The sequence below is a fragment of the Panulirus ornatus genome, chromosome 12 (assembly GCF_036320965.1).
Source record: "Panulirus ornatus isolate Po-2019 chromosome 12, ASM3632096v1, whole genome shotgun sequence".
Taxonomy (NCBI): domain Eukaryota; kingdom Metazoa; phylum Arthropoda; class Malacostraca; order Decapoda; family Palinuridae; genus Panulirus; species Panulirus ornatus.
The window spans coordinates 58,698,720-58,710,072 of NC_092235.1; the positions used below are offsets into that span (position 1 = coordinate 58,698,720).

Consider the following 11,353-nt stretch of genomic DNA (forward strand, 5'->3'; position numbering starts at 1 on the left):
GTTCCAGGTCATCCAGGGCTTACATCACATACACTCTAGGGTTTATCTTCCATGTAGGTTCCAGGTCATCTCTGGCTTACTTCACCTAGTTGCTATTACCTCAAGACCCACAGTGATCAGAACACATGCCACAGAGGAGCCAAGTCACTCAAGACTTACGTAACACAGACACCATGTCCACCAGAACATACGTTTCTCCACGAGCAACTTTTCCCACAAGAAACACCCTGCATGCCACTCCATCTCTCTTTCCTCCCAGAAATTGTGTCCCACTTGCAACCACAAGCAAGAATATTAAAATCTTGCTCCAGATGATGCAAGTCTTGAGTCTGGGAGATACTGCTAAGTCTCACAGAGTCGCATCTATGGGTCATCTTCTGTTGACCAAATCCAGTCTTTGAGGGAGACGTTTCTTCAGTACGTTCAGCACATTGCTTTTTAGTCTCAGTCTGTCAGGAGGCTATAAAACAAAAGCCATAGAATACACTATCATTAACTACAAATGATCTGTCTCTCTCCTCTCATAGAAAGTGATTTTATGACACTGTGATGAATAGACTGACGAAAGTATGATATCAATCATGAGAATATTTGATGCCTAACACTTTCTATTCATGAATCGTCTAGATACAGAAAGAGACAATAGGTCAATTAATTTTCAGTGAAAAAATACGTATTTGATCTTGACGTTTTCCATACTGAAATGCAAGATCTAACGAATTTCGGGACTGTCATTCCTTTTTAATATTTCTAACACATTCTTAAAAACCCAAACAGTTACACGTACTGAATCTGATGCATTCGTGTAGGGCAAGATAAGTCAGTCTGTCACTGAATGTATACTAGAGAATTATCTTGAATAATCACATTATGCAATATATCATGTATGTATACATCTGGACACTGTATATTACAAACTTATCTTAAATAATCCCATTATATAATGTATCATACATGGTATGTATACATCAGAACAAAATGTTAGTAATGAGTACAAAATCCTGGTTATTTTGTCATTAATACATTCTGAATATTTTCTTTCTAGAACAGAAAAAAATATTTAGTTTCTTAAGATATTGAATGCTTTTACAGTTCTGCAAGTTGTGGGACACACATATTAACTAGCCTTTATTAAGAGAAATGAATCCTGTCATAATGGCTTGGTTTATTCTCTGGTGATTCTTACTAATGTTTAAGTTCCTCCGTTTTCGTTTTGAATGGAAAGCACACATGCAAGTGCTTCTACACAATTCTTGCACGACAGTGAATAATGTACTTCGTTGATGAAAACTGATATTATCCACCTTTTAAACACTATACCTTACCCTGTGTCTCTCCAGTCGTTCATCATACGAAGCCAAGAAATATGGCGTTATCGAATGTAGTTTAGAATTAAGTAGTTCTCTGTCTGAGTGGAACTTAGGGTGTGCAGTTCTGCGTCGCATCACTTGGCAGCCTTTCCCACCCCACAGCCTTTGTTGAGCAGGCCTCGTACACCCATCACTACTAGACAAAGGTGTAGGATTGTGTAAGAGGCTGTGGCATTAGGAATCTAAAATGTTCCTCTTCTTAGTGGTTTTCGAATCTGGTTAATGGAATTTGCTTTTTCATATCTTTTTTTGCAGTGAGGTTGTTTTTCTTCTTCTTCTAGAGACTGTAGCATTGCCTTCACTCTCGCCCTGATAGTGATTCATGTCTATATTTTGAGGAGATCAGGTCCGTACAGCCAAACCTCACCTTCGTCAACATGCCGTGGAAACGCACCAAATGTAAATACAGTATTGCATTATTTCTTTCGATATACCGTACGAATTTCTGTTATAGCTACAATGCAGTAGTGTTATGTCGTATAGATTTTTTTTTCTTTAGCTTTGATATGGTAGTGTTGTGAGACCAAGAGGCATTATGCTTTAAGGAGTCGCTATTTACTTACGGCCACATACACAAGAAAGAACAGGACGATGTGTGGTTCAGACACTCACCCTTGGGAACTGACTCGGGGTTGTAAACTTTGCTTGGCTCCTTCCATAACTTCGCCCAGATGATGTTTTATACATACGCAAGAAATGTTTTAAGATCCCCGCTCGTCTCTTGACCCAGTAAAATGGTATTCAGCGCAGCGGGCGGGGCTCGAAGAAGTAATACAGCAATGAAACATATTTGGAAGTGTATCATTTGCCTTTTATTTCTCTCTGGCGAGGATTCAAGCGACTTGAGAGAGAGAGAGAGAGAGAGAGAGAGAGAGAGAGAGAGAGAGAGAGAGAGAGAGAGAGAGAGAGAGAGAGAGAGAGAGAGAGACTCACACTGACGTATTCAAACTATACAGAATACTACTGATCAGAAAACATGACACCCCACACTTGTTCTGACACTTATACTAGCACACAGTCACAAGAGGCAGTAAGTCATTCACTCTATGACACGTTACACAAGATCTCACATCTCAACACATTAACATCAAGCTTTTCACACTAATTCATATCTTCCGTCCAATAGAAGCATCATGAGACTTTCACCTTTTAGAAGGACATGAACACAAGAGCAGTACTTAAGTTACACATGCCATGAGGTAAATTCACTAGTCAGACCGTCCTTTTAAGAGAGACTCGCTGACAGGTTTGCGCGCTGAAACCCGGAACACCAGTGGCGACTGCACAGAGGGTCGTTCGCCAGGATAAGGTCGTAGTAGTGATACCCATTGGGATTCGCTCACATCATGAGACACGCTTCGAAAAGATGAAACACTGCATTAGACTCGGAGAAACTCACACTTAGGCAAAGAAAATGGGAAAGCCTCTTCAACAGACACACACACACACACACACACACACACACACACAGAGGCACATACAGACACCGAAAGATAAAAGTAATGAATTACAAAGTTAAAGAAACACAGAGACTACATGGTTTAAAACCAGTCCTAAATCATTCCCCCATCACCCGCCGCAGAGTATATAAATCATAAATCGTAATGACAGCTGAAGAGAAATAGAAAATCATATCTAAGAACATCACTAAATTTCACAAAACTATTACTCTTCTGCCAGTGAGATGCGGTCCAGCTGGCCTCTCCGATTTCTACACTGAACTGCTGTGGTGAGCAGACTCAGCGAGGATAAGTGTACCATTAAGAACAGAGTCTTGGGAATACTAGTCTTTGTGGCTTCCAACGGTCGAAGGCCATAAGGTCCAACAGTGTACTGAACAGGCAAACACTATAAATGATACGTGTAACGTTTATAGAGGTTTTCAGATGAGATATACTCTCTTTTATTAGCGGGGGATTTACGATTTACTTTCTGAATAGAGAAAAGAGAGAGAGAGAGAGAACGACGACGGAACATAACATAAAAGTAAACGCTGAACTTAAAGCTTCTAGACTTACGGATATTTTTACTTATTGAATTTCATTGGAATTCGATAATGCATCTCCACAGACACAAACACACACACACACACAGTGTCGTCCCACCTAATCATGCTCAGCACCCACCCAGATCTTTGTACCAGCACAACAGCCTTCACACCCAGGCCATTATAATCTACACTTCAGCAGAAATAAGTAGCTTATCCAGATCTCACACTTCAGTAACCTACATCTTCAGTTCTTCCCACCCCCCCACCCAACAGGCACACAACTGACAACCTATACTTATCCTGTAATGGCTTGACGAACACTGAACAACCGTCCTCTACAATTCAGTCTCAGAATCTACTCCACCACCATACATACATACATACATATGAATCTACACCCCTAAGGCATGTACGAGTTATGCTTTCTAATTTGCATTAAGGACTATGTCCTTCTCTCCTAACATTACAAACACCAGTTTAACGTATCATAAGACCCCCTCATGCATGGGATGCAGCCACCACACGCAGGACACTGAATGCCTTACTCCTCTTTTACTTTTCAGTCACTTCACCAAAACACACGTAAGATCACCACACTAAATGACCCATTGGGGATTCAACTATAGTTGAGAAGTGATATATACATAGACTCATAGCAAGACATTGTACAGGTTGCAGTCGTGTGTGGTGTTCATCTTAAGACATACTATGGAAATTAAAAGACATTAACTAGTTATAATATAAACATACGCAGGAATAATGATAGGAAGTTTGTGTAATTAGAATTATCCATATGAGTAAACGTTCCCTTGTCAGAAGAACTTTGTAAAAATACTGTACTCGAAAGCTTACATTATTTGATTCCTCTTTAGATTGTAAGTAAAATTAAAACTTTGAGCAAATATACATTCATTACCCAGCTCAAAAATCATAATCTGGCGTTATACATTTTTGACGAAGATTAATGGATATGAAATGTAGTACAGGGAGAGAAATGCCTATGGAATGCTGAATTGACGTCAACCTTTCCACTTGACTAAATGATGTTTGACATACGCCGTGAACGGTTTACGTCAATCTGTGAAAAATCTTAGACCTTCAGTAACATACCAGGTGACCTAGACTACTCCAGGACACTGCAGTTCCTTGGTACTTTCCAGAGCAAATAGCTTTTTCAGTGTAGTTATATTCGCTAGGTTTCTACTTCTGTCCCTTGCCTTACCGACTGTCCACTGTCTTGTGTCCTGGTGCTGGAGTACTGACGAATCCTAAACACATCGTATTCTGACTGGCACTGTGTCAGTGGCGTCATAACTTCATAGCCCAAATGTGTTTATAACATGTAGGTTAATGATTGGTTATGTGATTGTATCATCATAACTTCATATCTCAAATGTCTTTATAACGTGCAATTTACTGATTAGTTACGTGATAGTTTTATTATAACTTCATATCAGTTTTATTATAACTTCATATCCTAATTGGTTGTGATAATGTTATCATAACTTCCTATCTCAAATGATTTTGTTTTTCAAAAAAGTAAGTTTAGAAGATAAAAGGAAGAAACTGATGACTGGGAAATGCACAGTGTTCTCATTTACGTACATAAGAAGAAAGAATTTACCCAGTAAGTTATTTAGCACTTGGAGCACTAAGACTTGACTTATCACAAATTTTCTCACCTTGGCTCCGGTTAGGAATGGGTCTTTCGATGAGATTCACCGGCACAAACACCTTTTGCCTATGATATGATAAGGATTATGCATACGAAAATCTTTCAACACAAATCTTTCAATGGTTGTGTTGTTGGTATTGGCTTTAACTTTACGTCCTGTCAAGTATACAAATTCATATCGATTTCTAGTGCCAGTTATGTGTTGCTATTTTTTCTTTTTCAAGGGATTCTCTCAGAGATAAAGATAAGATGTACAGATTCTTACTGTCTTTTTCTTTTAATGACAAATTTCGCTTTACTCTTGTGACAGTCGTTCATTGGACGTCAAAGCGCATACACATTATTTCGTATCATAAAAGTACCCTATCACAGTCATCATTACTGGAGTATGTATCATTGTCACAGTCTATGTTACTGTAAATATACAACATATGCAACTCATGAGGTACACTGAGCATGACGTAGTTGCGTGGAGAATGATGCTAATGTTTAGTTTTGATACTGAGGAAAAAAAGTTATATTCACTGGATTTGACATCTTCTTGCTGAATGCAAAGGCAGTGTTTGGGATGTCACGAAAGAAATACCTGTTGAAACACTGATTTTTTTTTTCTTTTAAACTATTCGCCATCTCCCGCGTTAGCGAGGTAGTCTTAGGAACAGAGGACTGGGCCTTTTTTGGAATATCCTCACCTGGCCCCCTCTGTTCCTTCTTTTGGAAAAAAAAACAAAAAAACGAGAGGGGAGGATTTCCAGCCCCCCCGCTCCCTCCCCTTTTAGTCGCCTTCTACGACACGCAGGGAATACGTGGGAAGTATTCTTAATCCCCTATCCCCAGGGATAGAAACACTGATAAATGCTAAATATATTTGATACGATTAACAAAATGTTATACCAGCAGAGCGTCAGTTCATAAGGTTCCACTCCACTTACAGTTTTTAGATACATCGATAAAAAAAAAACCTGGAAATTAATTGTGAATGTGATTTCCGTGGCCTTTATGTGGTCATGAAAAAAAAGAAAAAAAAAACAGATTTGGATCCGGTAACGCTACCGCACGGGAGGTGCTTTTCAAAGCCCAGATACGCCAAACTCCGCCCCTGGTGGCGGTGGCCATCGCCAGGCAACTGTGGGATTGAGTATAAAAAAACAAAAAACAAAAGCAACAATAATAGTCATCTGATATTATCATATGATCAGCAATATCCAATACTGGTACATTGACGAGGCTACAATTACAAGAAGAATGTTCAGGTATTTTCTTTTTTCTATCTATCATCAATGTTGTATTATAATGTGTTATATACGGTATATATGCATATAAATAAAAATAAAAGATCAGTGTCTTTATTTTCTTCGTCTGTGTAAGTTCTCATGCCCTTGCAATAAAAAGAAAACAGACATCGCGTAGGAGAAAAGAGCTGAAGTCATTCATATGAATGATGTTCTAGGCATAATTCGATGCTTCAATGATTTTGATCTTGATTGATTTAATCCTACGTGAAGAATTGTAACGGGAGGAACTGATCATTTCCATCATGTTTCAGGATAGGATACTTGTGCTGTTTGCCCTGTGAAGGGTCTATATACTAGCGAACTGGACGATTAGACGATGAATGTTTTTTTATTTCTTCTTCTGCCATTCAAGACAATATGACGTACACGCACTTACTATATGATATATCATGGCCACATATACACAGAGGTGTGGGTATGGATTACTGGTGTCGGGTCACAAGCGACATTCACTGACGTTCTCACAGTTTCACTTGTTACTGGAGGAAATCAAGTGATGATGATTTCTCCTTAAAGCAAAATAAATGATTAGTTATAATAGTAATGATGATAACATTAATGATAATAATGAAAATAATCATGATGATAATGATAATAATGATGATAATGATAACAACAACAACAACAACAACAACAACAATAATAATAATAATAATAATAATAATAATAATAATAATAATAATAATTATAATAATAATAATAATAATAATAATAATAATAATAATAATAATAATAATAATAATAATAATAATGATAACAACAAAACAATAATGATTATTATGATAATAATAATGATGTGAGGCATGTGATGACAAGAAGGGCACATCATGTTAGACCCACGGTGAAAATAATTTCCTGTATTCATAAGTACCTTAAAAACCTGATCCCTATTAACTGGAGGATCTGGCTGATAATATATAAAAAGTATAAGATCCAGTATCTTCTGAAATGGTGTAATTGAACTGAGTAAATTTTTTTTTCGTCAAAATTGTTAAGGAGAGCTTTTGGCTTATTAGATAGAATTGACAGCGAAAAAAATGAACATAAGTTGTTTAAACAATTCATTAAATCACCTCAGAAACCCTTCAGATTTGGGTAGACACTTTGTATATAATTCCGAGGTGTAAACAAGATCAAAATCGTTTTAAATGTATATTATCATATCTATGTCACTCACTTCCTTTAACTGAAGATTTGCGGCTCCTGTGAGAAATTTGGGACGAACATTAATCTACTGATGATGTCTTGTGATTTCTCTCGTTGTTCGAAATATCATCCTCGTCACAGTTACATTAGTGAAGCAATTTTAAGAAAACTTCATCCTCAACACAAGTTTTTTGCGATACATTGTTTTGAGATTTGAAAAGCCCGCATGAGACAGAGGATGGGATGAAAAAGAAATTTATGTCCATCATATGATTTATGTAAGGTCTTTGTCATGAATATTGCTGAACCTTGCTTTCAAAAAAGTACATGGGTTTCACAGCCTTCAAGATTCATTTCTTATTGGCGAAAGGCAGAAAAGAAATATTAATCGTAAATAATGAAAACCATACATGATTACTGGTGTTGCTATGACATTATACCATAGCTCCTCATCAGTATGAAAGGTAACTTAACGTACGAGACATTCCAATAAGGTTTCTTAAAATTCATCAAAGGTAAATATGGACTGCTGTAATGATGCATGGTTAAATGATTTACTAACACATCTAGATCTAGTGTAATCACAAGACCCAGGCCTCGTGGAAAAACGTTTAACCTTTGATTTCATCCTTAATGGTTATGTCAAAGGTGAGTGGTGTTGAGGGTGTAGTGATGATGGCCTTGGTAGTGAAGATGGGGATGTATGATAAAGATGAGGGTGTCGTGAAGAAAAGAATAGTGAACTAACTTCAACACTTGTCATTAAACTAGCTTAAGAGCTTCAATGTTGTGATCATTTCACCCCTCACTCTTCTTTCTTCTCTGGCGGATAAATCTAAGGCCGCCTCTCTAGCTTTTTCCTGTAGTTTAGATCTTTTAAATTTAGTTACCATTTTTGCTTCCGTCCTCTGGACTTTCTTTGTTGGTTCTTGGTGCTCCTCCTTTCAGTGCGGTGACCGAATCTGAGATTCATATCCTAGTGTTGACCTGATGCAGGATGTGAAAGACCTGTTGCATATTTCGTTATCCACGAACATAAGATATTTGCTGTCTGACAATAAGTCTCATTTACTATCTATTCTCTTCATGTGAGACTCTCTGATGACAGGACAGGGAAGCGCTTCCAGGTCCCAAGTCCCAAGTGTAAATAAAAACTTGATAAGTATATAGAGAGCGGTTTATTGGATCTTGGTTGCCAAGCGGCTGAAGATATACATTTGAGGTGACACAGATATCACAGAACTAGGAGGTCAAGATCGTAGCTAGTTAACTGATCATGGATGAGCTTAAGATTAAGGTGAGCTGGATTCTTCCAAACTCTGGATAAGCATATGGGTGAGGTCCATTTAGACAGACAGAGTGGCAGATATACAGGGATGTTTACCACAAGACAACTTTAGAATGACTGAAAGTCTTCAGGATGATATCATATTACAAACGTTTGTTTGCAACGGGGTCAGACAAATTCACGGAATGTTTACCCTTTTAACTGCGCCTCACTGAGCGTCCACCCGGCACTGATAGTAAAGAAAAAAGATATTCCTTTAATAAGTTTTCTCCTGCAGTTAAAGATAAAAGCTTATGACTCAAGGACTGTAAGAATACCAAAGAGTAATTCATTCAATGCTCGCTGATTCTACATTTATTAAACTTGTTAATCATATTCAGCGACGACTGATGTACTCTCTGTAGCAACACTATTTTTTTTCCCATGAAAATCATCAGTAGTGACGATATCATCTGTGGCAGATGTTACCTCCGCTCACTTCAACAGCGACTCCAACAGCAACTCCGTCTCCCTCAGCCACACAGGGCGCTCCGGGCAGGCAAGCTGGCAGGCAGGCGGACGACTGGATGATGGTGACACTCCTCGTCGCGATAGAGTCCCACTCTCTCTCTCTCTCTCTCTCTCTCTCTCTCTCTCTCTCTCTCTCTCTCTCTCTCTCTCTCTCTCTCTCTCTCTCAACACCCGCTGTGGAACTAATAAAGCTTAACGCCAGTGAGTGAAGTCTGTGTCTCTGAGAGACTCGCTCTCCCCCCTCGGTAAATACCGAAGCGTAAGTGTTTATGTTGGCGAGGAGAGTGAGTGGTGGTCCACATGTTTAGGGGGCTCAGTGAAGGTCTGCAGTATTCGGGTAGCTTAGGAGGAGGGAGGAAGCTGAAAATGAGCGTTAGAATATAGTAGACTTAAATGAGGGAATACTGTCTGAATCTTCCTCACCAGTCCTATGTAAAATATGGAAGTATGAGTATTTCTTAGCTTTTTTTTTTTTTATATATATATTATCTTGTTCTCTATTTAAGCACAGATATTCGTGCGCTACATCGTCGTACTGAAGTTTACACGGACTTTAACCAAGTGTTTGCACTGTAAACACCTGAAAATTTGGTCCATATGTGGTGAAATTACTTTGAAGTCTTTGGCTAACTGGGAGATGTGTCGACTCCTTCCAATACTTGACTCATATCAAAGCTAGAAATTATTTAGTTTTTTTCTTTTCAAACCATAACATGGATTACTTCAGATGTTTTCCTCATTAATTCTATTATTCAATGAACTATATCCAAAACGTTTCTGTCGAGCTGCAGGTTATATGAAGGTGAATTAGCATATTCAAATTACTTTGAAAAATAAATTTTTGTGTAACTGATTTGAAGCTATACTGTCAATGTAATTATCAACATTATCATGTGACACAAATATTGTGGAGGAACTCACGCTGATAATGTCGTTGAAAACGTTATTTCTTGTACCAAAAACGATCTTATACTCTTCCTGAAGAATATCTTAAGATTAACGAGAATATTGTTAGATGTCAAACTGGTGAGACGAAAATTCCCTTATTACTGAACCAACCGGAACAAAAAAAGGGAAAAAAGAAAAGAAAAAAACCCGGTTCACCGCCAAAGAATCATAACCCGTAAATCGAGACCTTACCTGATTAACAACTTCCAGGTTAGGTTACGGTGAAGGCGATACACACACCGTCTCCGAGGCCGCGCTATCAGCTGAATCCTGGCATTCTATCACCAAGATCACTTGTAAGTATTCCCAGTTTATTTCAGAGACAAATATACGAAACACGGTATCTTATATACTGTATCCTTTATATCTGATATGCTCGGCATCCTGTACCAGATATATATAAGTATATAGACGCACAAAAAGAGTCTGCCAGTCTTGTCAAATAGCAGTCCGTACGTTTATCTAGTCACCAACAGGGTCATTTTTAATCCTCAGAGATTCACTGTCAGTGGAATCTGCTTCTCCGTCAGGACTGAGTTCGTAGGACAGGTCTCGGGGCGGGAGGTTCAGGAAGGTGGAGGAGTAGACTCCGGCGTGAGCGTCGCGTCGGTCGGTGTGGCTAGTCACATGGTTTGCGCCGCACCAGGAGCGGCCCGCCGCCTGACCCTCGCCTGCGACCTCACCAGCAACACTGGCTGTCCCTCGCAGGTCCTACCCGCCCTCCCCCCCCCACCATTCGCGGCGCAAAGATCTCCACCATCACTAAAATCCTTTGCGTCCAAGACCTCCCCACCGCCTAAGCCATCTACGCCGCCGGGATTTGCATCGCTGCCACCGCTAGAGCGTTTTGCCACCTCTCTCTCTCTCTCTCTCTCTCGCCGCCTCCTTCGCGTGTCTGTCGCATCGCCAACCATCATCACGGTCGGCATCGCTGGTGGGGGGGAGGCTCCAGTCTCCATCATTTCCATCAGCTCAGCAATCTCCGGCAGCAAAGATCATTACCGCCAGCGCCATCTTCTATGGCCAACGCATCGCCAATCATCCCCACACCACCGTATGCCTCCGTTGAGACCACCAGATCCTACTTTATCCACCATTATCACCGTCATACTGTAATCACCATCCACACCA

At 39.4% G+C, this 11,353-nt stretch overlaps 1 protein-coding gene across 1 annotated transcript in view; it reads right to left on the reverse strand.

Moving 5' to 3' along the window:
• Positions 1-11,010, reverse strand: part of LOC139751748 (uncharacterized) — a 45,402-nt gene extending 34,392 nt beyond the window's left edge. Inside the window, exon 1 of the mRNA XM_071667296.1 lies at positions 10,415-11,010. The gene's annotated coding sequence lies outside the window, so the exon portion shown is untranslated. The remainder of the gene's footprint in view (positions 1-10,414) is intronic.
• Between the last annotated feature and the right edge of the window lie 343 nt (positions 11,011-11,353).